We start from the raw sequence: 26,481 nt of genomic DNA on the forward strand, positions 1-26,481 counted from the left end.
AGACATTACGGTCAAATTCTGAAACTTACATTAAAACCCATTAAAAACTATTACCGATAAAAGCATCTGTGTTTAAGTAGTTTTGTGAAAAACTTAAAATTTTAAATACTAATTTATTTAGTTTTGAAATACTTTTATTAAAGCGCAACATTTGAAAAATTTCATTGTTTATCGAGTTATCGTTTTAAAAGGTTGAAATAAAGAATTTGTAATATCTTTAAATAAGTCTTAGTGATTTTGATAAAAGCTTTAAATCGACTTTGTAAATACTTAGAAAATTATTTATTAAATTTAAAAGAAAATAAAAATCATAATAATTCCAAAGACAACAATTTAAAATATTTTAAGTTCATCAAGCATTGATAATTTATAATTTTAAAAGTAAAAATATCCCATTAAAATTTTAATGTCCAATGTCCAAAATAACAACTCGAAAAGTTCATATACCATTTTTAATAATGAATTCATCCGAGAGACTCCTCCACATGTTGAATCCAAGTCCTATATCCGTGAATCATCTGAAAAGGTTATAAAACTAATGTAGTGAGCTTTTAAGCTTAGTGTGAATTTCATAACAAATTAAATAACAATATTCACATACATATCATACAAAATAGTCAATTTTATGCACATGTCCGTGGCAATGCAAATTTTGTAAAACAATTGTGCAATTTCTTTTAAAATATCTTACCTATCTCTGCTACACACCATAAGGAACTCCCAAGAACTCATCCATCCAAAACAAACCAACATATATGTGGAAGAAACCACCAAATTTGCAAGCAAACTACTAAAACATGTAGGTTGTGGATAAACCACCTTGTAGGTCGTGGATAACCACTAAATTTGTAGATTAGTACTGCCACATCTTCCTCCTTACACATGTCCCAACCCCATATAATGCATCATGGCATACAAATCATATAGCAAAACAATAAACATGATAATCATGCTTTCATATACATCATGTAGGTTTCAATATACATGGTAATCCATGTTACTTCAATAAACAAATAACCATGATTTTTGCACAACATGAGATTAGAAAATAATTATCAAATCATAATAATAATTGTCACATCTCAAGTAAGAAGACTTACCTTGAAACCATAAAGTCATTCACTTGTTACAACAAAACATAATGTTTTCAATTGTATAATAAAACGATATACTTTTAGTTAAAACATTATGTTTTTAACTTGCATAAAATGCACACCTTAATTAATTTGAATTGTAAATCCAACTAATGCTTAATCGCCTCCAATCCAAAAGAATTAGGCTTTGATTCGCACCTAAAGATATTGTTCATAAAATTAGTATTCTTTTTCTCCAATAAAATAATCATCCATGATGAAAATTATCCAAAACTTTACAACTTCACAACTTAATACTTACTCCTTTATTTCCAAGTTGAACCAAAATGAACACTTCTATAGTTGAGGACTTGAATTGATGAGAGAATCTATTTTAATGAAAAGTTTACAAGAATTGGATTAGTATTCATGACATGAAAATAGAATAGATGAAAGAATACAAATTAAAAAGAAAGTAAAAGATACGAGTTACCCAAAATTTGAGAATATTTCTAAGATTGAAGAAGACTCCAAAAAGCATTTGGCAATTTCAGTAGAAGAAAAGAAATGAAGTTTTCCAAAAGATGATCAAAGAAAATAAAAATAAAAGAGAAGAAAAATAAGTAAAGAAATGTGTTTTTGGGTGGTCAAATTTAAATATTTGTTCGGTTTCAGTGTGGTGGTGATGTGGTGGTGCTATGGTGGTGATTTGGTGGTTTGGGGTGGTGTTTCAGTTTGAAGTTGGAAAATTAAGTAAAAATAAAATAAAAGTGCAATGACGAGAGCCAATATGGGCAGCACAAGGAGGATAAAAGAGAGAAAAATTTATGGTAAAAAAACAAAATGAGAGTGTGAGAGGAGGAAGAATGGATGGTCACCAAGGGTAAGGTCCCAACAAAGCATTCTAGAGGTGAGATAAGATAGTTAGGAAAAGTAATTCACAAGAACTTTGGGAGTTTTGTCTTTTCAAAATTCAAAGTGTGGAATTACAAAAAAAAAATGATGAGTAGGAGTTACATGCAAAGGATGGACGGTTTTTTGCATGGAAAAGGTTACTAAATTTTGCATGAATTTTGAAAAAATAAAATGATATTATGAAGGCTAGAACTTTTGCCTTTTAGGAGTTACTAAAGCTATTTAACCACTACACCACTTCACATGCTTGTTTAATAACTAGCGACATTTAATAGAATTTTGGGATGTGACAATATTACTTATTTTGCATGTAGAGGATAAACCCGATTAAACAACTAACAAAGTGAAGAAAATAAGAATCGAAAAGATTGAACACGCAAATTTTACGTAGAAAAACTCCTCAAAAGAGGATAAATAAAATCACAGGCAATAGGAGATTTTACTATAATAAATAAGAGTATAAAAGATGGAGAGAATTAAAAGAAAATCTGAAGCCCTACAAGAAAAATCCTTCGAAACAAAGAACAAAATTCTCTCAATCTAAATATTTTTGTTGTGTAAAACCTAGAGTAATTAAGGCCTATTTATAGGCTGAAATTCGTAGCATATATGACTACAACAACTCTAGGTTAATTAGAGTTTAAGTGGGAAACTAAAACCAAAGTTTAATTAGGAGAAGAAAAACTAAAATAAATTTTGGTCAAAATAAGAGGCATTCTCCCACAAATCTCTACCTTGACTCATATTCGGACCAACTCCCTTGTCGAGCCCTGTTACGAGCTTAATTGATTCTTCATCGGATACTTACCAAGTCTAAGCAATGCTCGAACTTTGAAACTAGAAGGCTCTTTGTCAACATGTCAGTCGGGTTGTGTTCTGTGCCAATTTTAAGAATCTGAATATCCCATTGATTGATCACCTCTCGAACAAAATGATAACGAATTTTTATGTGATTCGTTCTCTCGTGATGCATTTGATCTTTGGTGAAATGTATAACACTTTGACTATCACAATATACGACAATTACCCATTTTTGACTTACCAGTTTACTGAATAGGCCCCTTAATCAAATTGCTTCTTTTACTGCTTCAGTAATTGCCATGTATTATGCTTCAGTAGTCGACAAAGCCATTGTAGCTTGTAGTGTCACTTTCCAACTAATCAATTCCCAAAAGCAAATAGGTAAGTTGTGAAAGACCTTCTTCGATCTAAGTCTCTTGCATAATCAGAATGAACATATCCGACTAAACTCTTTTGAGTTCTTTCAAACTCTAAGCACATGTTAGAAGTACCCCGTCAATATTTAAAAATCCACTTATTTGCATGTCAGTGTAACATACCAAGATTTGCAATGTATTTGCTAACAACAGTAACAACATGTGCAATATCGAGACGAGTGCATACCATTGAATACATCAAGCTTCCAACAACACTTGAATAAGGTACTTTTGACTGTACCTTTCATCTTTTTCATTCTGTAGGAAATTTGAAATTGAGATTTTAAAGTGTGCAGCTAAAGGAGTACTTACCGGTTTTGCATCTTACTCTCAAATTGATCAAGGATCTTCTTGATGTACCTTTGTTGCGATAAAAACAACTCCCAAAATGTTTAGCTCTCAAAATTTCCAACCCTAAAATTTTCTTTGCTCCACTTAAATCCTTCGTCTCAAACTTAGAGTTAAGCATGATTTTAAGGTGATCAGTTTCAAATGGATTCTTAGCCGCAATTAACATATCATCAACGTAAAGAAACAAATATATAAAAGAACTACCATTAAGACTGTAACACCCCTAACCCATCCCCGTAGCCATATTAAGGTTACGAAGCATTACTGTACAATTCAAAACAAATAATGCTATTTAATATTAATATATAAAACTCATTACAAATCTAGCAACCATACACATTTGGGCCTTAAAACGAGCATTCGGGGCCCTAAGAACAAATCGGGATCAATCTGGAACTAATTTAAAATAATACAAAAAATTTGGGAAAAAGTTAAAAATTTTGAAACAGGGGTCACACGACCGTGTGGCTAGGCCGTGTGACATAGCCCAGACCATGTGGTATTCGAACAATAAGACACAAGATCGTGTCCCAGCCCATGTCATAAACCGTGTAACTCACTAACTAAGGTCACACAGTCGTGTCGTAGGCCGTGTGCCAGACCATGTAACTCACTAACTTGATTCACACGGCTGTGTCACAGACGGTGTGCCAGACCATGTGACTCACTAACTTGATACACACGATCATGTAACCAAGCCGTGTGTATCACACGGCCATGTGACAACCCATGCCCCAGGCCATGTGTCCATAATTTAACTCTAAAACAAGCCATTTAAAGTCCAAAACTTGCCCAACAATCTACTTCATTAGTGCATACATTCAATAGATCTAAACACACTTCAAACTCATAAACATACCAATTCAATCAACCTATTTCTCCTAACCAATATGTTATTCAAAGGCACCACATTTATACCAAAATAACTTTAATCAAAACAAGGCTATAATGTCACATCTCAAGCACAAAACATAGTCAATTTAGCTACCTAATGGCATCTATTGTCAAACCATTCACATTCCGTTAAAACATGCCAAAATCACCTTATGCATATGGCTTTTAATATATAGACAAACCAACTACACCATAAGCCCACACAATCAAAATGTATGCATAAAAGACATACTCATACCAAATTGATCATTAGCATACTCAAATACTTTCATTATAAAAATTCCTACACATGCCATTTATAACATTGGCCAAAATAACTCAAAAATTACCAAAGTGATTGTTGGATAGTGTGATAGAACTCCGACAAGTTTCCAACCGGTCGAGCTTCTGACAATCTACGAAATAGAGAAAAATAACTACGTAAGCAACTAGTGCTTAGTAAGCTCATATAAATTCAAACATAAACTTACCCTTCTTAAACTCATTTTATGAAGTATGCATAAATTTATTACCATACTCATAAGCTTAATATAATCCTATAAACACCACCAAACTCACAAGTTAGTAAGCTTATACATATCACATATAGAAAATCAACCATATTATAAGTGAATTTCCATGTACATATCATTCATCACATATTTATTTGGTTCCATTCCATTCCATTCATTTCCATTCATCAACTTACCTTTTCATAAGATTATGAACAATTATACAATTTCATACATGTCTTGCCATAACCTCAACTTACCTATTGAACCATCTAGAATTACATTGGATACTTGGGAATGCTTACACATAACATGCCTTTCCATATAACCATAACCTTTCCTTCTCAATATTGCTCGCACAAGCTGTGAAATGGGCCTCCCACATGAGTTGTGGGTCAGACTGTTAGCTACACAATGCTACTCACACGAGTTGTGAAGAACTCACACGATGTAGGACCTCAACCATCGATAGGACATTCAAGACCAACACCCAAAACATGAAATCGGTAATGACATGTCATTCGTATCTTAAGAATTCTTAAGGTTCAAACGGGATTATTTAACAGTCAAATATTCAAAACATCGATATATATATTCAAGTCAGTTTATAACTAACATAATTTAAAAAACAATCAATCAAAATGTCATTAGTAAGATTATAATTCATACGAACTTACGTCGATAACTATAGTCGCAAAAGTAGAGTTGGAGACTAATCCAAAACTTTTGCCTTTCCCCGATTTAAATCCGGTTGTGGTTTATCTTGATCTAAATAGATAATTTCATTCAGTTAAGTACTTCAAATAACCTCAAGTATTCAATTCAATCTATAATTTATATTATCAAGAAATTATAAAGTTACCCTACTATTTTAACTTTCATACAATTTAGTCCCTAAACTCTTAACTTGTAAATTTACCATTTTTCTAACTAAAGCATACTAACCGATTTTACTATGAGACCTAAACAACCCATATTTACTCAAATTTCACATAAATTCCAAGGAATTTTACACTTTAAGCAAATAAGTCCTTAACCCTAAATTAATCAAAAATCACTTAACAAAACAAGTTTATTTAACAACCAAGTTTAATAATCTATCAATTAACATCATAAATTCATCAACTTCATTCCTAAAATATCCCTCAACCTTTAATAAATTTTCAAATTAACCCTCGGACTAATTAGTTTAAGCTAAAATGAACTCAAAAACATAAAAGTTACTAAAACGGGACTTGACTACATACCATGCAAGTGAATTAACAAAACTGAAGCTTTTCTCCCCCTTCAATGGTGCTTTCGATTTAACAAGTAAAAAGAAAGAAGATGATAGCCTTTGTTTTATTTATCTCATGCTTATTTAATTATTTACTCTTTTACCCTTAAGTTATAACATAAATACTAGCATAAACATGTCCATAATGTGTCCACTATCAACATATATGGTATAATTATTATCTAAGTTCATTACCTTTCCTTTCCATAGCCAAATAACCCATTAAACTAATAGAATTGAAATTTTGCTTCTATTACAATTTATCCCTTTTACCTAATTAACTATTTAAACTTTAAAATTTCTTAACGAAACTTCAATACAACTCTAATATAACCCCATAGACCTTAAATAAATATTAAAATATTTACTCCTTCATCGAAATCGTGGTCTTGAAACCACTATTTCTGACACCACTAAAAATGGGATGCTACAAAGACATTATAGATAAACACAACTATCATACTTACTTCAAGAAAAACCATTACTCAACATGAAGGAGTCAAAATTTTTATACAATTATTGAGGAGACTGCTTCAAACAGTACAAAGACTTTTGTAAGAGACAAACATAATCTTCTTTACTTTCAAATTTGAAGCCTTCAAGTTATTGCATGTAGATGTCCTCCTCAAGATCACTGTGAAGGAAAACAGTCTTTACATAAAACTACTCTAACTCAAGATTATTTGATGCAACAAGGGCCAAAAGCACCCAAATGGATGTATGTTTCAAAATTGGAGAGAAAACATCATGAAATTCAACTCCCCCCACTTGATTGTAGCCCTTTGCAACCAATCTTGCCTTGTACTTAGTGTTGTTAGGACCCGAACCTTCCTTCATTTTAAACACCTATTTGTAACCAACGCTTCTTTTACCAGTGAGTGGTTTAACTAGCCTGCAAGTCTTATTCTTCTGAAGCGATTATGTTTCTTCTTTCATTAAAATGAGCAATTTGCTAAAGTTAGAGGCTTGAACTACCTCATAATAACATGAAGGATCAGTTGAATCAATACCCTCGGCCAGGGGTGAAGCCAAAACAACTTTTTAGGGGGTCGAATGAAATTTTAAAATTTTTATAGTCTATATATTTATAAATTTTAAAGGATTAAATCGAATTTTTATAATTTTATGGGGCCAAAATGTAATTTTACCTTTACTAATTTAAAATTTTAAAAAAATAAAGGGCCTAAATAGCAATTTTCCATTTTGGAGGGTCGGGGCCCATGTCAGGCCCGTAGATTTGCCTCTGCTCTCGGCAACACTTAGAGCATAAGCCACTAGGTTTCTTTCATAATATTTTTGTGGTGTTCAGATTTCTCACATTTTCCTATCACGAGCCAAGTTATAATTAGTTAACTGAAATGGTGAGGGTACCTTAAGGTCGAATGGAGCCCCAAATAGATCCGAAATAGCTTTACACTTGTAACAATCAGAATTTTTTTTTTGTCGTAGCAACGTTGTGTGACTCTTCATCAAGATGAGGCCTCTGTTCATTGCGTTGTTGCAATATTGGGCATTTTCTCATCATGACATCGCCCCTGTTTCGGCTTTTGACTCCACCTTGCTTGAGACACTGATTGCAGTCGTAAACCAACTAAAAATTCAACAAAGGCAAGTGCACCTATCAATTAATAGTATAACTACGATGAGCAAAGATATAGTTCCCATGAAGACTAAAAGTACTAGTAATTATCGTCTCTCTATTATTTAACCGACATATTGGAGTGATTGATTAAAATTAAAATTAAAATTAACTAAATTAATTAACTAAAGAACACGACAAAGAAAAAATCAAAAAAATAATCGAGTAAACAACTAAGAAGCGAGACAATACCCAAGAAAGAATTCACCTAGACTTCATCTGTCATTATCAATCTATGTTACACAATTTCTTCTCTAAGTATATTGATTCGTGGAAATCCCTAAATTATGCTAATATCTCTCTTCAAGATTAAGACAAACTAACTCTAGGTTGATTAATTGAAATTTCTCTCAAATTAAAACCCCTATTGCTGTATTCACTCGATCTATGGATCCCTCTATTAGATTTAACTCTAATTTAATAGATTTATGTCGTCCTATTTCTAAGATTGCATGCAACTCCACTCAATTATGTTAGATCTACTATTAAACAGGGTCTATTTCTCCTCTGATTCAAGCACATCAAACATGGATTAATAGTCCGAAAATATTAAACAAAGAATTAAGCACACATAATTGAGAACAAGATTCAAGTATTTATTACGTAAAACAAAAATCAAAAGACAGAATTCATCATAGGGTTCATCTCCCCTAGGTATTTAGAAAATTAGTTCATAATTGCAAATAAAAACATCTCAAATAAAATATAACCACAAGAAATAAAGAAACTCATAATAAAATTCAAAGAAAACAAAAGGAGATCTTCAATCTTGAGGGGAATTTGATTCAGAGTTAGCTTCAATGGTGTTTTTTTAGTTGTTTTCTTTAATATTTTCTGACGGCTTACTCCCCTATTCTTATATTTGGTATATATAGGTCTTAGAATGCCCGAAAAACCTAAAAATTGTGTTTTTTCTGCATTTCTAAGGTGCATTTTGCGAAATCCACACAGTTGTGTGTCCAACCCATGTGGCTCCTAAAACTTGCTTCTATTTTCAGATTTTTGCTCTTTTTTACTCTCAAATGCTCTCCTAAGTATATAAACATGAATTTAAAGGATTAGAAGCATAAAATTCACCATTTTAAATTGAATAATCATCCAAAAATGCATTAAGAATGAGGCTAAAACATGTTACTTTTGACATTTATCAAATATCACCACAATTAAGTGTTTGATTGTCCTCAAGCAAAATCATCAATCCACATTCAATTTAACTTTCTCAATTTTTCATTTTCATCAATAATGTTTCAAGATGATTCACAAACAATCATGCATTGGAAACTCAACCAAAAGGACACTAAAGATGCAAGCAATCCAAGTCGAAATTTTTAAAGTAAAAAAACGTAGGTGTCTCCCCTTATCTAAATAATTTCCTTAAATTCAAAATCAATAAGAATTGAAATCCTCACTATAGATCACTTAAAGCATTCAAAGTGTTGAAGGTTCACGAAATATGTACTCAACAGTCAAACAAGAAATGTCATTACCATATGCTTGCTTGAAAATCAATTTTCCACCACTAAAAAATGAGATGACACACCAATCAAGATGTCTTTAAAAGGTTGTAATGGAGCTTAGGTTAAGGCATGGAAAAGGCCAGAAAAGTTGGTTATAATCGAGATGGAATCAATAAGGTACCAAACTAGAAAAACAATCGGTTGCTGAATTAAGAGAAATTACAAACTAACTATTCAAGCTCAATCAAAAATACTTTTTCCTTTTTCCTTTTGTTTTTTTTTTCATTTTTTCATTTTTTTAGAAAATAAAATAAAATTCAGCAAGTCAACAAAAGAATGAAACATAGTTAGACATCTAACCAAATCAAATCTCGACAAAAAGAGAGTCAATAACAAGGATAGTTTTACAACATACATATGGGTTATTGGTTAATAGAAATGGGTCAGGCAAAAAATGTGTTAGGATCAAAGGGGTTTACTAGGGGTTAATTCAATAGGTAAGCTTTTTGCAGGTTAAATCTTAAGTGCCTCTATCATTTCAGTATATCAAATCAATAATGTGGTCTCAACATGCATAATCCAAGTTGCAAGATAAATTTTGGTCAAAATAAGAGGCATTCTCCCACATTGCAAGATAGTTGACTAAGTTTTAAGAGGTTTAGCAATTACCTAGGATTCAAGTAGGATTTATTCCAAGTTGTAACATATTGGTCGAGTGCTTATACATACTTATACTTGCTTTTAAATACTTAAGCATGGTTGGCCAACATTAACTTGTAATTTGCTTGAATTTTTAATAACAAAATACTCTAATGGAAACAAAAAATTTACGATATAATATCTTGTTTCCTTTTTATAGAACATTTACTTCAATTCTTTAATATTGTAGAGGAGATTTATCATAATGTTAGGTTATCTAATTCAAATTAATTGAGAGGGTTCACTGTAATTTTTTGTTGATGCAAGTTTAAAAAATACTAGACTATTTATCTAACTTCTTTGTCACAAACACCATCCATATTATTTCTTCTTTTCATCACATCCATCGATCGATCTATTATCTTTTGATTCATTTTTAGTTGTTTATTTTTTTTAAGTTTATTGGTTAATTTATGGTGTAATTAGTTAAATCTTTCAGGTTCTTGAAGGTCCTCAAAGCTCCCTCTGCTTCAAGCTAACTTGGTGCCCAAGAAATCCTTATTGCTTGCTTCGTTTTCAATGATCTTTCTACTTTCTCTATTTTAGTGCTCGAGGGTTTGATCCTCACCTTGAGTATGGAGCAGCTTTAATAACTCATGGTCAGTATCTACACTCTTAATGGGCCTACAAAATGCAAAGGATTAGTTAAATAATCAAAAAAAATAAAAATTAAATAAATTATTTCAATTAAAACTAGTTGGTTAACCTACAATAAACTCATTAAACTCTAAAATTTAATTGATTTTTTATAAAATTATAAGAAAATTTTCAATATTTAATGGTTTATGGATAAAAGTATACTAAATTAATGAACGAGGAGTAATTATATATAATTTTAAAATTTAACAAAAGGTATTTCTATAAACTACAAAATTTAAAACACATATATGTTACATATTTAAAACATAAAATGTGTGTTTAAAAATAACATACAATAAATAATGAAACATGTGGTTTAAAACACAAGTAATATGTATAATATTAAAATTAGATTAAAGTGTTATTAAAAAATTAAACACATAACCACATTATATTAAGAATATTAAATATATTACAATAGTTTATCATGGTGTTGTTATTAATCTTAGGTTGATGTCAAGTTAGCTTGTGACACCAACTCAATCAATAATATTATTATATATAAAATTGATGGAGGTAATAAAGTATGCTTAATAACATTAGAATGTACAAAACAATTTAAGATAAAACTTTGATCGAGTGGAGCAGTTAAAGTTTTATTAATATAAATGTCGTGAGTTTAAATCTCACCATAAGCAAAATATTTATTTATTTTTAAAATAAAACAAAAAAAGGCTAAAGCATTGTAGAATAATATAAGCTATTTTATATATGAAAGGACATTTTCTTATTTTTTCTAACAGAGTTGGTGCTCGATTGACTCGTTGTATCAATTTAGTCAAAGGCTTAAATAATAGTATAAATAGATATACAAGTTATAGAGGTAATGTAGTGTGCATAATAAAATTAAAATGTACAAATTATTTTAAGTTAAGGCTTTGGTTGAGTAGCAAAGTTAAAGTTTTATCAATGCAAGTGTTAGGGGTTCAAATCTAAGGATAGTCTCACATCCCAAAAACCAGGTTTGGAGAATCAAGTAAGTAAACCAAGGGTTAGTGAACTGGAAACCATAATTAGATTATATTATTAAATAATTAGGAATTAATTAAATAAAATATTAGAATAACTAGAATTAATAATTTTAGTTTAGGAAATGAAAATTAGGTGTCCGAGAATTAATTTCATGAAAAAGGATTTATAAAAACGAGGTTTGGTTTGAAAATAATTTTGAAATTGGTTTTAATTGAAAAGTAATGACCTATTTGAAAAAAGGAAGAAACTGGAGCTGATTAAATGGGCAATGGCCCAATTTTTTTAAAAAATGGGTTGCTTATTTAACAACTAAGTCTCATTCCCTCCTATTCTTCAAAAAATTTTAAAACTCCAAATCAAAACTTTTCTCCCGAAATTAGTTCATCCTTTTTTTTATTCCTAAGCTCTCTAAACACAAAATCTCTTTTCGAATTTTAATAATGCTAATGTTTTTATCATTAAAATCTTCAAGAGATCTTCACACATTTTAGCTCGTTGCCAAGTTTTCAGATAGGATACAAGTTATATAGGAGTGAGTGGATCCTATAACTATCAGCGTAGTATAAGGTACATCATAAATAAAGAACGTACCCGTAATGACATCCGGAGCATCTCCATCCTCTCGGCAATGAGCAACATAAACTAGAGCCGGCTGCCTCGCCTCAATATGACCAGCACCTCTACCCGGTGCTCTCTGACCACGACCCAAACCATTACCACCTCTAGCCTGACCCTGGCCTCTCAGTGGCTGATGAACTACTCTTGGTGTCTGTGCAATATTATTACCCAGAGCTTGCATCAGATCGGACCTTTGTGGACACTCTCTAATACGGTGCTCTAGAAACCTACAACTCAAACATGCCCCAGTTCTTTTCTAACACTCGCCTTGATGGCGCCTACCACAATCAGTACACAACGGCTGTCCAGTAACAGCAATGGGAGCCCCAACACTAATCGGCCCATCAACTATGGCCTTTATCTTAGGCTTCTAAACGGAACTCGAGGGCTCCGAATCCCTCTTATTCCTACCTCTTTCTCGGTTCTGGCACCCATCGCTCTTTACTTCCTCAGCGATCTTCACCTTATCAACCAATGCAGCAAAGTTTCGCTCCCTTTGTGGAGCTATCAGAACCCTCAGATTATCCTTGAGGCCATCCCCGAAGCGAACACATCACTCGTACTCAGTCGCCACCATACCTTGCTCATAGCGGCTGAAACTCAGAAATTTGACCTTACACTCGGCCACCGGTCTATCTCCTTGAGTCAAATTTAAGAACTCCCTCCTACGGGCATCCACATAACTAGCCCCCACATACTTCTCCTGGAAAACGGTCTTAAAGAACTCCCAGGTTAGTCGATCGGGCTGAGTGCCCTCCTCAACTGTGAGCCACCACTGATACGCCTCATCACGTAGCAGGGATACAACACCCTTTAATTTTTGCTCAGGGGCGCAGTCCAGGTCGTCCATGATTCTCTCTGTGGCCTCAATCCAATCACATTAGGAGCAACTCCAACAATACCCCTGAAAAGCTCAGCTCCATTAGACCGAATTCATTCTGTAACCGACCCGCGGCCTCCAGCTCTAGTATTGGGCCCAACGACCCTCTCTAGAACTTTAACATGGGTTGGGATAGTGCGTCGTCCCTAGCCGCTCGATCATAAGACTCAGTCTCAGTCACAGGTGAAGTCGGTGTCTCACTTGTATCCAAATTAGGCAACTTGCCAAAAAATAAAGACCTAGCTCGAGCACCTCTACGGCCTCTACCACGGTCTCTTATACCCCGTCCGCGAGTACCTCTTGTGCTCATTGTCTATTCGTGTTAATCTGCATTAACAGTTTCATGCATCAATTTTCAATTTCAGTATTTATTAATAGATATCTTATGAGAGGCAGTATAAAAAATGTAAAGTTTGTATTCGCCTAACGCAGTGTCTATCAATGTCTATAAGTTTTACTATAGAATTAGTATACACTAACTTGAGTTTTTTTCAATACAGTCTATCTAAAGTAATCTCGGTACATACTGTCTATAGAATTTTCAATTTTATAAGTAGATAACAATTTAGAGGACTTACAGGATCAACGCCGAAGACCCGATGTGCCATACATTTAGTAAAAACGTTTCACGTCATTTAAAAATCAATTTTTAGAGAATCAAATCTTTAAAACCAAATCCATAGCTGAATTTTGCAACCTGGCTCTGATACCACTAAATGTAACACCCTAAACCCAGCCTGAACGTTATGGCCGAATCTAGCGATGTCCGTTTGAAAACCGTATCATTGCTAAAACCATTTTCCGTTTAGAACAAATCATTATCTTTCTTAAATTCCCAAATCGCGATTCATTTTCAAAACATTATACTTTACGGAAGCTTTTAAAATAGTTTGCGTGCGCATGGTATTTTGATAAAACATTCATCTCTCTTAGAAACCCGAGTTTTCACCTACTTCTAGCAGACATAACCAAAAAATAGTATAAAATTTGATTTTTAGGTAAAAATCCATAGAGGCCATTTTACAAAAAAAACCCCAAAATAAAACTTAAAATCGTAAATAAGTATCAAATAGCAAAAAGGAGTCGTGTGGCCACCGCTAAGTCCTTCGCTAAACCGATTTGCCTATGTCTGGGGATTACTTGTACAGATTAAACAGAAAGGGTAAGTTTACATAAACTCAGTGTGTAATCCCCATGCAAACAAACAGACAATAACAGATAATCTCAGTTTGGGCCTAAGTCCTTTTCAGTATCAATAAGCATTAGGGCCTTAGCCCATCACAGTACAGTAACAATGACAGTTATGCGGTTATAAAATCCTACCCAACCAGCATCTACACTCCATCTCCGTCCAACCCTACACTCCATGTGGGGATATAATCAACCCACCCATCCCTACACTCCAAATAGTATCGAATACAGTACTAGACAATAGTTGCAGTTGAGCTGCCAGTAAGTTAGGCTTAAAGCCTTTCAATACACTTCCTCCAATCAATATCAATTCCCAACCCAATGCAATGCATCATACAGACATGTCATGGTATCATGTATAATCAATATAGTGTATATAACATGCTCAACATACAAACATACATATCTATCTTATATAGGCATATAATAGCCTTTCAATCATTTCAGTCAATTAGGGGTCTCGGTAAACTTACCCACCCTACAGTAGGTTCACAGTCGACATGGGTGACCCGTGCAGCCTTAGCAGTCAATCAGTGAAAATGGGCCTACGGCTCATGTTGCATACCCATGTGGGCTTACACGCCCGTGTGGCCCACACGGTCTAAAATGGCCTTGGTCGTATGGATCTCATGGCCTGGCCCAATATTTCTATACGCCCATGTAGTTCACCCATGTGGGGCCTACGAGCCCGTGTGGCCCACACGGCCCAATTCGGCCTGACCCATGAATCACATATAGCCAGCCTTGTCGATCACACAGCCTACTACGGGCGACCGCACGCCCGTGTGGCGTCAACAATCACATTTTTTGGCTTTTTGTAGATTTCTGTTTTTAGGGTTGTGTTTACACACTTGATTCGTTCGTGACAAAAAAATTTACTTCCGAGATCACTAGCACCCTCAAAATCGAAAACTCTCAACTACAAATCCGAGCAAGATAGGTCACCACTCCTACAATTCGCTGTTGACGATTCTACTAAACGAGTAACAGTAGAACCACACTGCTCCAACGCTAACCGAATTGCTCCAGCCCTTAACCACTGACACACGAAAGCAAAACGGAGATGAAAAAATGTGGCAACAAAGATTAAAGAATGAATGGACTAATGGAGAAACCAAAGGAGAGAGAAGAGAAGAAAAAAATTCAACAAGTAGTCTGTAGCAAACAAAAAGAAGAAAATGAAAGTCGGCAAGAAAGGATTCAAGGAGAATTTCGACAAAACTGAAAGAAAAGAAAAACAAGACTAAATAAGGAGATCAGAGAATTTTGGCAATGTGCAAAGTGACACATAAAAAATAAAAATTTGGATTTGGGGAGAGAAAAACAAATTTTCCAATAAGAGAGAAAAAAAATCTGAACTAAATCAGATAACCCCTCAATCCCTTAATCTGCTCCCACACTCCCCCACTACAACTCAAACACCTCAAAATCGTCCACCACACACACTCTCTCTATCCAAAATCCCTTAATTTTCTCCATTCACTTCCCACTACACCTCTACAACATCGGCATTTTAGCTCCACTCAAACTCTCCACGACACTACTAGAAAATATATCCCCCTTGCTAGCGTAGGGACTTGAACACCAGACCTCTCACATGCGAACTCACACCTTAGCCACCAGACCAGCATGCTCATTCTGACAAAAATTTACCAACAACTAATTAAGAACCTACTGACTAGAGGTAGGGATTTATTCATAAAAACAAAAAATTTTCCCAAGCTAAGGCTTGAACTTAGAACCTCCCAAACACTCCCAAAACAAATAACCACTAAAGCTGACAGATATTTGTATCACAATCATACAAAAATAAATATATAAGGGATTTTTAGGGCGTTATAAAGTCTAAGCTTAGAAGTGTGGTTTGAGTGGTTAAACACCTATTTCGACAAAAACTAGTTAAGTTTTCAGTATAGAGGTTAATAGGCTTTGATCCATGATTTTGGAATGATTTAATAGTGTTTGTTGATATTAGTAATGCCTTTGTAATGTGTTTGATGTGTATGAAAAGTGTCAATTCATTTGGGAGCCTCTACAACCATGGACAAAGGCAAATAGAAGTTTAATTGAGCATGGTAGTTGAAGCGATGGTTGCTAAGGTCAGTGGTTTGATATACTACATTTAAACTTTAGTACACAGGCTAAGGTAAATATGCTAACCCCCACTTATGGTATGCGAACCTTGACTTCTTCCTTGTGTAAATCCTTGCAATTTTGGTTGAATCTTTGAGTATATACACTGTGTGATTTTAATGGTGAAAAAAATGCATGAACTTATGATATATATATACATGGGATTTATTATATATATGTAATCAGGAAAAAAAATAGAAATAAAGACTGGATTGAAATATTATACTCTTAGGTAGGCAGGAAAACTAGACTGGTAGTTGAGGCATGTTTTCACAGTTTTCTTAAGACAGATTCGGCCACTTCTTTGGTGCTGGAGAAACGTTGGTCGACTATCTCCCAAGATACAACAACAAGATGAGTATGGCAATAGCACGGCTACAAGGATCAACGAATAGTAGCCTTGTCTTCGTCTATCAATGAAAAATGTTCGAAAAATATGCAGGGAAAATTTTGGAGCCAATAATGTATCCGTGAATTAAGGAGCCATTAAACCCAAATTAGCATTTGAATTAAAGAAGCTATTACCTCCTTTTAATTCCAAACAGATAAGCTCTATTGAGGAAAAAAACCAATAACATGTCTGTGAATTAAGGAGCCATTAACTCAATAGAAAGGCCCAATTGGCGCGAACATTTCGCATCGCCCATGTCCTGCAGGTGCACCCCCAACCCCGACGGGTTTGGATTTGCACCCCCAGCACACAAAGGAGAGCATTAGTTTAGTCATCCAATAACCACCAAGTTGGTTAATATATATAAACATATTCCACATTTGATATCAAAACACTGTGGGACTACGCTTTCTACTTTCCTTAACATAATTCACAAGTGGCTTACTTAACAACCCGTTTTCAGTAAATCAGAACACCGGTTTCAGAACCACAAATATGAAGTCAAAAAAATTTATTTTTATTATTATATGGTTTACACTATGATAGAAATATCATATAAAAATTTCGTTAAGAAATTTTACCGTTTACATGCCTAATTTGATAAAAAGGACTAAATTGCATTAAGTGCAAAAGGTGAGTTCTAATAGCTAAAAGTATTAAATAGCTATAGAATTTTAAATTGGATGTCCTTATATGGTAAATAGACCATTAAAATGGTTAGTGGATAAGGATGAATTGTCATCATTGGAAATTTAATGAAATATTAAGGTTAATTTTGGAAATTTGTGATTAAAATTTTAATAAATTAATAAAACAAACAAATATCACCATCAACCACCAAAAAAAAGAGAAAACTTATCCATGGAAGCTTGAAATATTAGCAAGCTTATTTTGCTCAATTAGGTATGTATTTTTGTCTCGTTTTTTATGATTTCTATGTTTTAGAGAGCATAGTAGCTTAATCTAGCTAGCTCGGGGATTAATTTGCAAAATAATTAAAGTATTAGGGTTTTTCCATTGATGAGTATGCTTGAATTTTGAATTTTATGATAGAAAATGAAAGGTTGTTGTTAGATAAACAACTTTTATAAAGAGAATTTTGATGAAATTATCAATTAGTGATTAAATTGAAAATAATAAATTAATGGTAAATTTTGTGAATTTTATGAAATATATGGGTTGCTATTAATCGGTATAAAAATCGACTAGGCTTGAGTAATGATTAAATTGTGTGAATTTCATTTTCCGAGCCTAGGGACTAAATGGAAATGAATTAAAAGTATAGGGATAAAATAGTAATTTTGCCAAAAAGTGTGTTGGACTAAATTGAATATGAATTATATTGAATTGAATTAAATTCATTCGTATAGATCTAGTTAAACCTAGTACAGAGTTAGAACGAGACAAAGGAAAATATTGGATTAGTCGTCTTCGTATCTACATAAACTCGTTGAGGTAAGTTCGTGCAATTAAATTGTACATTTATATGTGTTAAATTGAATTATTGTTTGTGAATTGTACAATTCCCATGAATAAATAACGGTTGTATATTCGACAATTACCAAGCCCTGTTTGAACCTTAGGAATCCGTAGGATGCAAATGACATGTCATTAGGGTCACCGATTTCAGCTCTTATGAGCTTCCCGTTATTCAGATCACATGAGCTTTCCGTTATTCAGCTTGGAAGAGCTTACTGTTTACAGCTCATATGAGCATACATGTATATGAATTGGCGGATTACAGTTCAGTACACCTCGTGTGTGCTACCCGTGTATCCAACGATATTCTAAATGGTTCAACGAGCACAGTTCTGTTACAAGATTATATGAGTTCGATATGAACTATTACTGGTATTTACATGAAATACATGAAATATGATTATTTGATGAATTCAACCATGTGTGTTGGATTTTATATGTAATTTTCATGGCTAATATGTTCGTGATCATGTGTTTAGGCTTTTGGCCAAATTGGTTGAGATATTCCTTGTTTACTTACCTATTTTATGGATATATGGTAAGTTAAATTTTGTTTTATATGAACTTACTAAGCTTAAATGCTTACTCTATGTTATTTTCCATGTTTTATAGTAATTCGGAAGCTGATACGGGTTAGAAGCTAGTCGGAGCTATTTCACACTATCCATCAGTCTTGTTTGGTACTTTCAGTAAATTAATTCTGGTTGTAATGGCATGTATAGGTTATTTTGGCCAATGTTGGTATATAAATGTTTTGTTGAGACTAGCCCTTTGAATGGCTTGTGTTTGGTATATTTTGATGTGTATATAAGTGGCCTTATCATATTTGTTATGTGTTTGATATGGTAGAATGAAAAAAAGTAAAATATGATTTTAATATGCATACATGAATTTGGTCATTTAGGTAAATTGAGATACTTGTTGACATGTCTTTAAATTGTTAATTGAGGTGCCTAAGGGCATATTAGTTGTATGTGGTGATATTTCATGTTTAGGACTTGATTTTGGCTTGTTTTGAATGTCTTGTTATGGCTTATTGATGTGTAAATTGTTGTGTTTAGGTTGGTACCAAATTGGGTGAGAAATATGGCTTGGAAAATGGCCTATTTTAGTCCACGCAGGTGTGTGTCTCAGCCGTGTGTGAGATACGGCTAGGTGAAACGGCTGTGTGTCCCTTGTATCTTTTAAATTGTGCAAGTTAGTATACTCACAGGCCTAGCACACGGGCGTGTGGCTTGGCTGTGTGGTCCAAGTCAAAAAGTTACACGGGTAGGGACACGGCCGTGTGTCCCTATTTTGAATGCCCACACGGCCTGAGACACGGGCGTGTCTCCTGACCATGTGAATCACATGGCCTAGTCACGCGACCGTGTGACCCCTACAGCTTGAAAAATTTTAGTGTTTTTCAAAAAATTCTTTGAGCATCCGATTTAATCCCGACTTGTTTCTAATACGTATTTTGGGCCTTGAGGGTTCATATAAGGGACAATATGTTTGATTTTGATTAGTTTATGATACGAATATTATATGATGTGAAATGTTTGAAATTTTTGTCTATTTGTTCTGTAAACTCTGGTAATGCACCGTAACCTTGTTCCGGCGATGGATACGGGTTAGGGGTGTTACACTTACTTTGAGTATCAATTTCTCATTCATCACTCAACCATTTTGAGCATATGATATACCATTATAAAGGTCTCATGGAGTAGAATATCAAATCATAATTTTATGATTCAAATCTCCACATTTACTAATCGAGAATATACCTTAAAGTTTCCAAACATCTATTTTTCCAACAAAATGAACACTCAGCTTTGATATAGAATTTTGACAATGACACAGACCCCCAATTGTTAGAACAAGTGGATCACAATATAAATCAGAGAGATTATACACAAGCCTAAAGTGTGGATTAACATTATCCACAAGCAGCTCAAGTCTCAATGCTTTTTGGAAAACCAAATTTCTGGCTTTAACACATTCATGTATATAAAGCTATTAGCTGCTTCTTTTTTTTTTTTCTAAAAGGTAACGAAGATATGTAGGTTGATTCAAATATGGGGAATGTGATGTCAAAATGTACATTGTCGATTCCTGCAGTCCCACGAAAGGCAAAGATTCAAGCAAGGCCATGCAAGCCTAAAGGAAAGAAAATATAGATAGTGAAAGTCTAAAGGAAATGATATAGCATACTAAAGATGCTCACTTGAATTAGTTTCCCTACACAAAAATGTTTGGCTTTGGCTATAAAATCCTTTTCTGTTAACTGCAAAAAACTAAGCTACTGTATAAAAGGAAATATGTGTATATCTATATACATATACATACACATACATATATGAAGATATGTAGCTTGTTTCAAATATAAGGAATGCAATGTCGACTTGTACATTGTATCGGTTATTGGACTTGTATATTTCAAGCACTCTCTTTATAAAAGTAGATAATAAAAAAATATTAGTGGGAAATTGTTTGTACAGCTTGTGATACTTGTGAGTGAAATAGCGGCATTAGATACACATGATTTGACTGGGGGAAGGCTAGAAATAAGCAGATTGACTGCCCACAGCGTAACCTCTTAGGATTAATACAGCTTCTACATTTGGATATTTAGACTTGATGGAAAAAAAACTTGGGAGAGGCTGAAATTGATGGAATCCTAAAACATATTGAATTTGCCATTGGTCTAAATGAGTAGTATGCTAAAGATAGTGACCCGAAAACTTGAAATTCTGGAATGGTGATATTTTTGTTTACATAAATGCATGCATAGTAACAATTATTATAAGAAGAAATGATAAAATTAGAAAATTATATACTAAAAATTTTGCACTCTTAATGAGATTTCCACTCCAATTTCCTACACAACTTTTATAACAAAGAAAGATAAATAAACCAGGACAAATGAGCTACTATACTGTTGGTGTTTTAAGACTAAGAAATAAAGCAACAAATAGACAAAGAACCAGCATTATGAATTGATCTGTAACACTCTCCCTTTTCAGTTAAAAATATTACACTATATTTCATTTGACTTTTCAAGAGCTCAACTAATCCAACTAACATCTTGAAAATACGAAAACCTAACTTTTCACAAATTGATTATGGAAATCAGCACCGAAACACATCAAGTCATTACCAACTTAGTTTGTTCCTAAATATCTTAACAAAATAACTGAACAAAAGATTAAACCAAAAACATCGATTTTCTGCTTTAAGAAGCCAGCCAGCACTACATCTTACAGTTCACCTTATCGTTGGACATTTCACACTTTGAGTGCCTGTAGATATGCTTGCATTTAGATAGATCACCAATGTGCTTAGACAATCCTCTAAGCCTGTCGTGTAAGAACTCTCCACATGGCAGTTATCATGTAACACCCCAACCCCCAGTTGGCGGTCTAAGGTGTTACAATAGAAAATAGGCTTAAACTTGATTTATTTATTATTTTTATAATTTTAGAAAAAAATAGGAAAACATTTGACAATTCACCGTAATAAAATAGTTGAAACTATTGAACCATAATTGACAAAGCAAGGTACTTCAATGCTATTCGCCAAATAGGTTATTCAGGGTGCGCCAAACATATTGTAAAGTATATTCATAGTAAGAAACATATACATCATTTCAAAATACAAGAATGATATTTCATGCCACCCCAAAATATACATATGCATGTTACAAAACATAAGCGAGGCTAAAAAAAATGTGTTTTTTCTGGTTGAGTCCCTTCTATAAGCCCTTTGCATGGAGGTACCACTTGGAAAAAGAAAAAGAAAATGAGTAAGTTCGAAAGAACTTAGTGAGCTCCAGAAATAAAAATTTTCAACCCTTTCTAATCAAACTCCATGAACAATATTAACTGAATGTATATATACATATATAAATAACAATAAGTCAACAAACTTCACGTTGAGGCAATTGGGCTTATACCCTTTTACATACAACAATGGCAGATACCTATCCCTAGCAGATAGTATCCCCTAGTGGACTCTATCATCTTTCAAATACAGTTCACAACTACTTTCTCATGGAACAATTTCATTAACATCAACAGAACAAATACTTCACAAAAGCTACCAACACTTACTCTATCATCTCAAACATACCGGTTGATTGGCATCTATACACCTACTGAGTATAACTCTATTTTGGTGGACAAAATACGCCAAACACTATAACTAACATATACTTTTGTCTAAAACACATTAAATAAGATAAAGACTTGATACTTATCATGCAATAATAGCATGCAATACAACTATATAATCAACTTTTCTGTTTGGCGATCTCATACACCACTTCGAATGTACACCACATGCATTACATGCAACAAATCCAGATTAATATTTTATTACCATTTTCCATGCCCTTCCTTGTGCTAACCTCGGACCCCATATTTATACATCATAACAGATTTCTTAGTCCATGCTATTTCGTGCATATACGTGTTTTCCCACAAGATCATGGCTCTTTGTCATGATTAACAACTAACATGCCCTACTGATGGCATCACCCATAACGTTAGGCTGGTTAGAAACTAACATGTCCTACCAGTAACCCAAGACATACGCCAATCTGGATAACAACTAACATGCCTTACCAGTGGCCCATCATATCTGGGTATCGAGTTTTCACACTAAGGAAGTCGTATTTATTTCTTATCACTTACATGCACATGTATATAGTTACATACAAAAACTTACCATGTTCAAATGAGATGATTTTATCTAAATTCATAACCTTTAACTATGACATTCTAAAAACTAACAGTATATAGGGACTCATAGTAGACTCACAGAAAACTCATACAAATTGGATACTCACAGAAGATCCAAAAGAAGCTGGTTTCACCACAAGTCTTTCACTACACTCCACAGCCTTTACTTTTTATTTGGACACTCGCTAGTTCTTCTCTAACGAGATTATTCCTTCTTATCGAGGTACAAAAATAAGAACAAAGCAGAAGAAAGAAAAAAAACCCTACTACATTAGCCACATCGTTATTTATAGCCCACATGGCTCTCGGAATAACCCTACACGTGGTCAACAATTAGAGTTGATTTAGCACCCCTTGGTGGCCGACATATCAATATATAGACATTCCTTTTTACCAAACATCCCTACTACCACTAATCAGAGTGGTACACCTTTCTTGTACTTATAAGTAACCAAGTAAACAAGTCATTCAGCTACCTAAACACCTCAAGTTGTCATTTACAGTACTCTAGTTCAAATCCAACTAGGTTTTAACAAGTAACCAACTAAAACTGAACAGTATGCTCATGTTTCACAAGCAAGCATGGTAAATTGTTCCACAGTTACAGCCTTACCCACCGCGCTCACAAAGAAAAATATCAGGTCCAACAATCCACCAGTAGCGGACTCTACATACCAAATAAAACAAACCATTTGATGGATACTAAAAGAAGGGTCCGCTAACAAAAAAACTCACCAAGAGAATCCATTGATTGGCGGGTTCTCCACATAGACCACGTCAAAATGTATAGATCAATAACCTACACTTTGCCAAAAGACAAACCTTCAACCAAGTCTTTACAAACATACTTGGTTAGACAAACAATCCGCCAATCATGGCGCGACAACCAATACTAACTTAACCTAGCGGATAGGGTGTAAATCAGCCTCTCTTGGTTTATACTTAGCCAACAATCCACCCACACAAACCACCAACTGTGTGTTACATTGCATATGGATAGTCCACCATGTGACTTCGCACTTGGACTGCTCGCCATTTGTGTTGTTCGTCAATGCATAGTTGGTCATCTCACAACACTCCTCAATGGCCTCCATACTGCAAACTCCAATATCATATCTCAACTTCTCAAACTTCATCTTCCCAAGAGTTTTTGTCAAAATATCTACTAACTGATCTTGTGAACTATTGTGAACTTATGTTACCTCTTTTGATTGCTTCACGTTTCTCACAAAATGATACTTAATTTTGAAGTGTTTCATTTTCCCATGGAATACTGGACTCTTTGCAATTGCAACAACAGACTGATTGTCACACTTGATCTTTTTTCCTTCCTCTTGGTTTATGTTCAAGTCATTCAACAAGTTTCTTAGCCAAATGGCCTAGTTGATAACTGGAACGACTGCAACATACTCTACTTTAGCTGTGGATTGTGCTACTGATTGTTGCTTCCTTGAGCTCCAACAAAAAATACTTGACCTTAGAGTGAAGAAATAACCAGAGGCACTATTCATGTCCTCAGTAGATCCTGCCCAATCATTGTTTGAGTAGCCAAGTAGCTTAAGCTTTTCAGACTTCATAAAATTCACTTCGTAGTTCAATGTTCCATTTACATACATCAAAACTCTTTTGACAGCTTTGTAATGAATTATATTGCTGTAATGCATGTACCTCGACAAAAAGCTTACAGCAAACATTATATCTAGCCTAGATGCAATCAAGTAAAGCAAGCATCCAACCAAGATTCAATAGCTTGTCTCATCCACTCTTTCAACATTTTCATTGCTTACGAAATTCTCTCCTTGAGCAATTGGAGTATTGGCAGGCTGAAAGAATTTCATTTCTCCCAAATCTAATATTTCAAACACTACTTGCATCTGCATTTTAAAGTCATCAACCAGCTCATTATTGCTTCCAATCACAAGCATAACATGAACAAGCAAAGATACTATAAAAAGTGTTTCATTCACATCTCTCTTCACATACAGTGTAGGCTCATGGATACTTCTCTGAAATACCAAATTTGACAGATGATTATCAACCCGCTCATACCATGCCTTTGGGGCTTGCTTTAGGGCATACATTGTCTTCTTTAGTTTGTATACCTTTGGCTTACATCCTGGTACAACAAACCCTTAAGGTTGATCTACATAAATCTTTTCCTTCAGATAACCATTCAAAAAAGTTAATTTCACATCCATTTGATGTATTCTCCAACTCTTTTGAGCTGTAAGTTTAGTAGCAGCCTTATGGTATCTAACCTTGCTACAGGGGAAAAGGTCTTAGTAAAATTCACACCAAATTTTTAATTATACCCCTTAAAAACCTATCTAGCCTTAAACTTGTTGATAGAACCATCAGTTTTCATTTTGGTTCTGAACACCCATTTGACCCTAATGACTTTCTTATGAACTAGTCTCTACCATCTCCCATGTCTCATTTTTGTTGATCATAAAAATCTCTTTCTTCATAGCATCTCTCTATTCAACTTCCTTTTTTTTTTCTTCAAATGTAACTGGTTCTAACACTGCTATATTATACCTTTGATAGATTTCAGTAATTGGCATGGACCCCCTTATTGGATCATCAAATGCAACATTTCCAGTTTGATTTTTAATGCAATATGGATCCAATTCAAGTTCTCCCTGTTCGGGTATCTCATTTTCAGTTGCATCTCATTTCCAAATTCCTCCTTCATCAAATTTTACATCTCTGCTTACAATAAGTTTCTCGGAGAAAGGTCATAAACTCTATAACCCTTCTTGACATTGTTGTATCCTAAAAAAATCTCAAGCTATGATCTTCTATCGAGCTTGTTTCTTTTCTCCACTTGTACATGAACAAAACAGGTGCAACCAAACACTTTTAGGTGAGAAACCGAAGGTTTGAACCCAAACCAAGACTCAAATGGAATTTTCCCTTCAACGGCTTTAGTTGACATTCTATTTAGCAAGTAAACTACAATGTTTACTACTTCTGCCCAAAAAAAATTGACAGCTTACTCTCAAACAACATGCATCGATTCATGTTCATCATAGTTCTATTTTTCCTCTCACACACTCTATTTTGTTGTGGAGTGTACACATTGCTAAGCTAATGGTGAATTCCAGCCTATTCACAAAACACCTGAAACATTTTTGAAGTGTATTTTGTCCCATTATCTAACTTGATCCTTTTAAGCTTACAATCGGTCTGATTTTAAGCCATAACTTTAAATTTGAGAAAGATATCAGCCACTTCAGACTTATGCTTCGTAAAGTATACCCAACAGAACATTGTACAATCATCAATGAACAAGACAAAATACTTACTATCATTTAGCAAACTTGTCTTCATAGGTCCACAGATATTACTATGCACTAAGTGTAATTTTTCATTGGCTCTCCAAGCTTTTTATTGGTTGGAAAAGGAAGTTTAAATTGCTTTCCTATATGACAAACTTCACAAA

General features: G+C 34.0%; 1 pseudogene; it reads right to left on the bottom strand.

Moving 5' to 3' along the window:
• The window catches only part of LOC105789708 (chitinase 2-like), a 74,846-nt pseudogene that overhangs the window by 44,989 nt on the left and 3,376 nt on the right, over window positions 1-26,481 (bottom strand).

The sequence above is a fragment of the Gossypium raimondii genome, chromosome 2 (assembly GCF_025698545.1).
Source record: "Gossypium raimondii isolate GPD5lz chromosome 2, ASM2569854v1, whole genome shotgun sequence".
NCBI lineage: Eukaryota > Viridiplantae > Streptophyta > Magnoliopsida > Malvales > Malvaceae > Gossypium > Gossypium raimondii.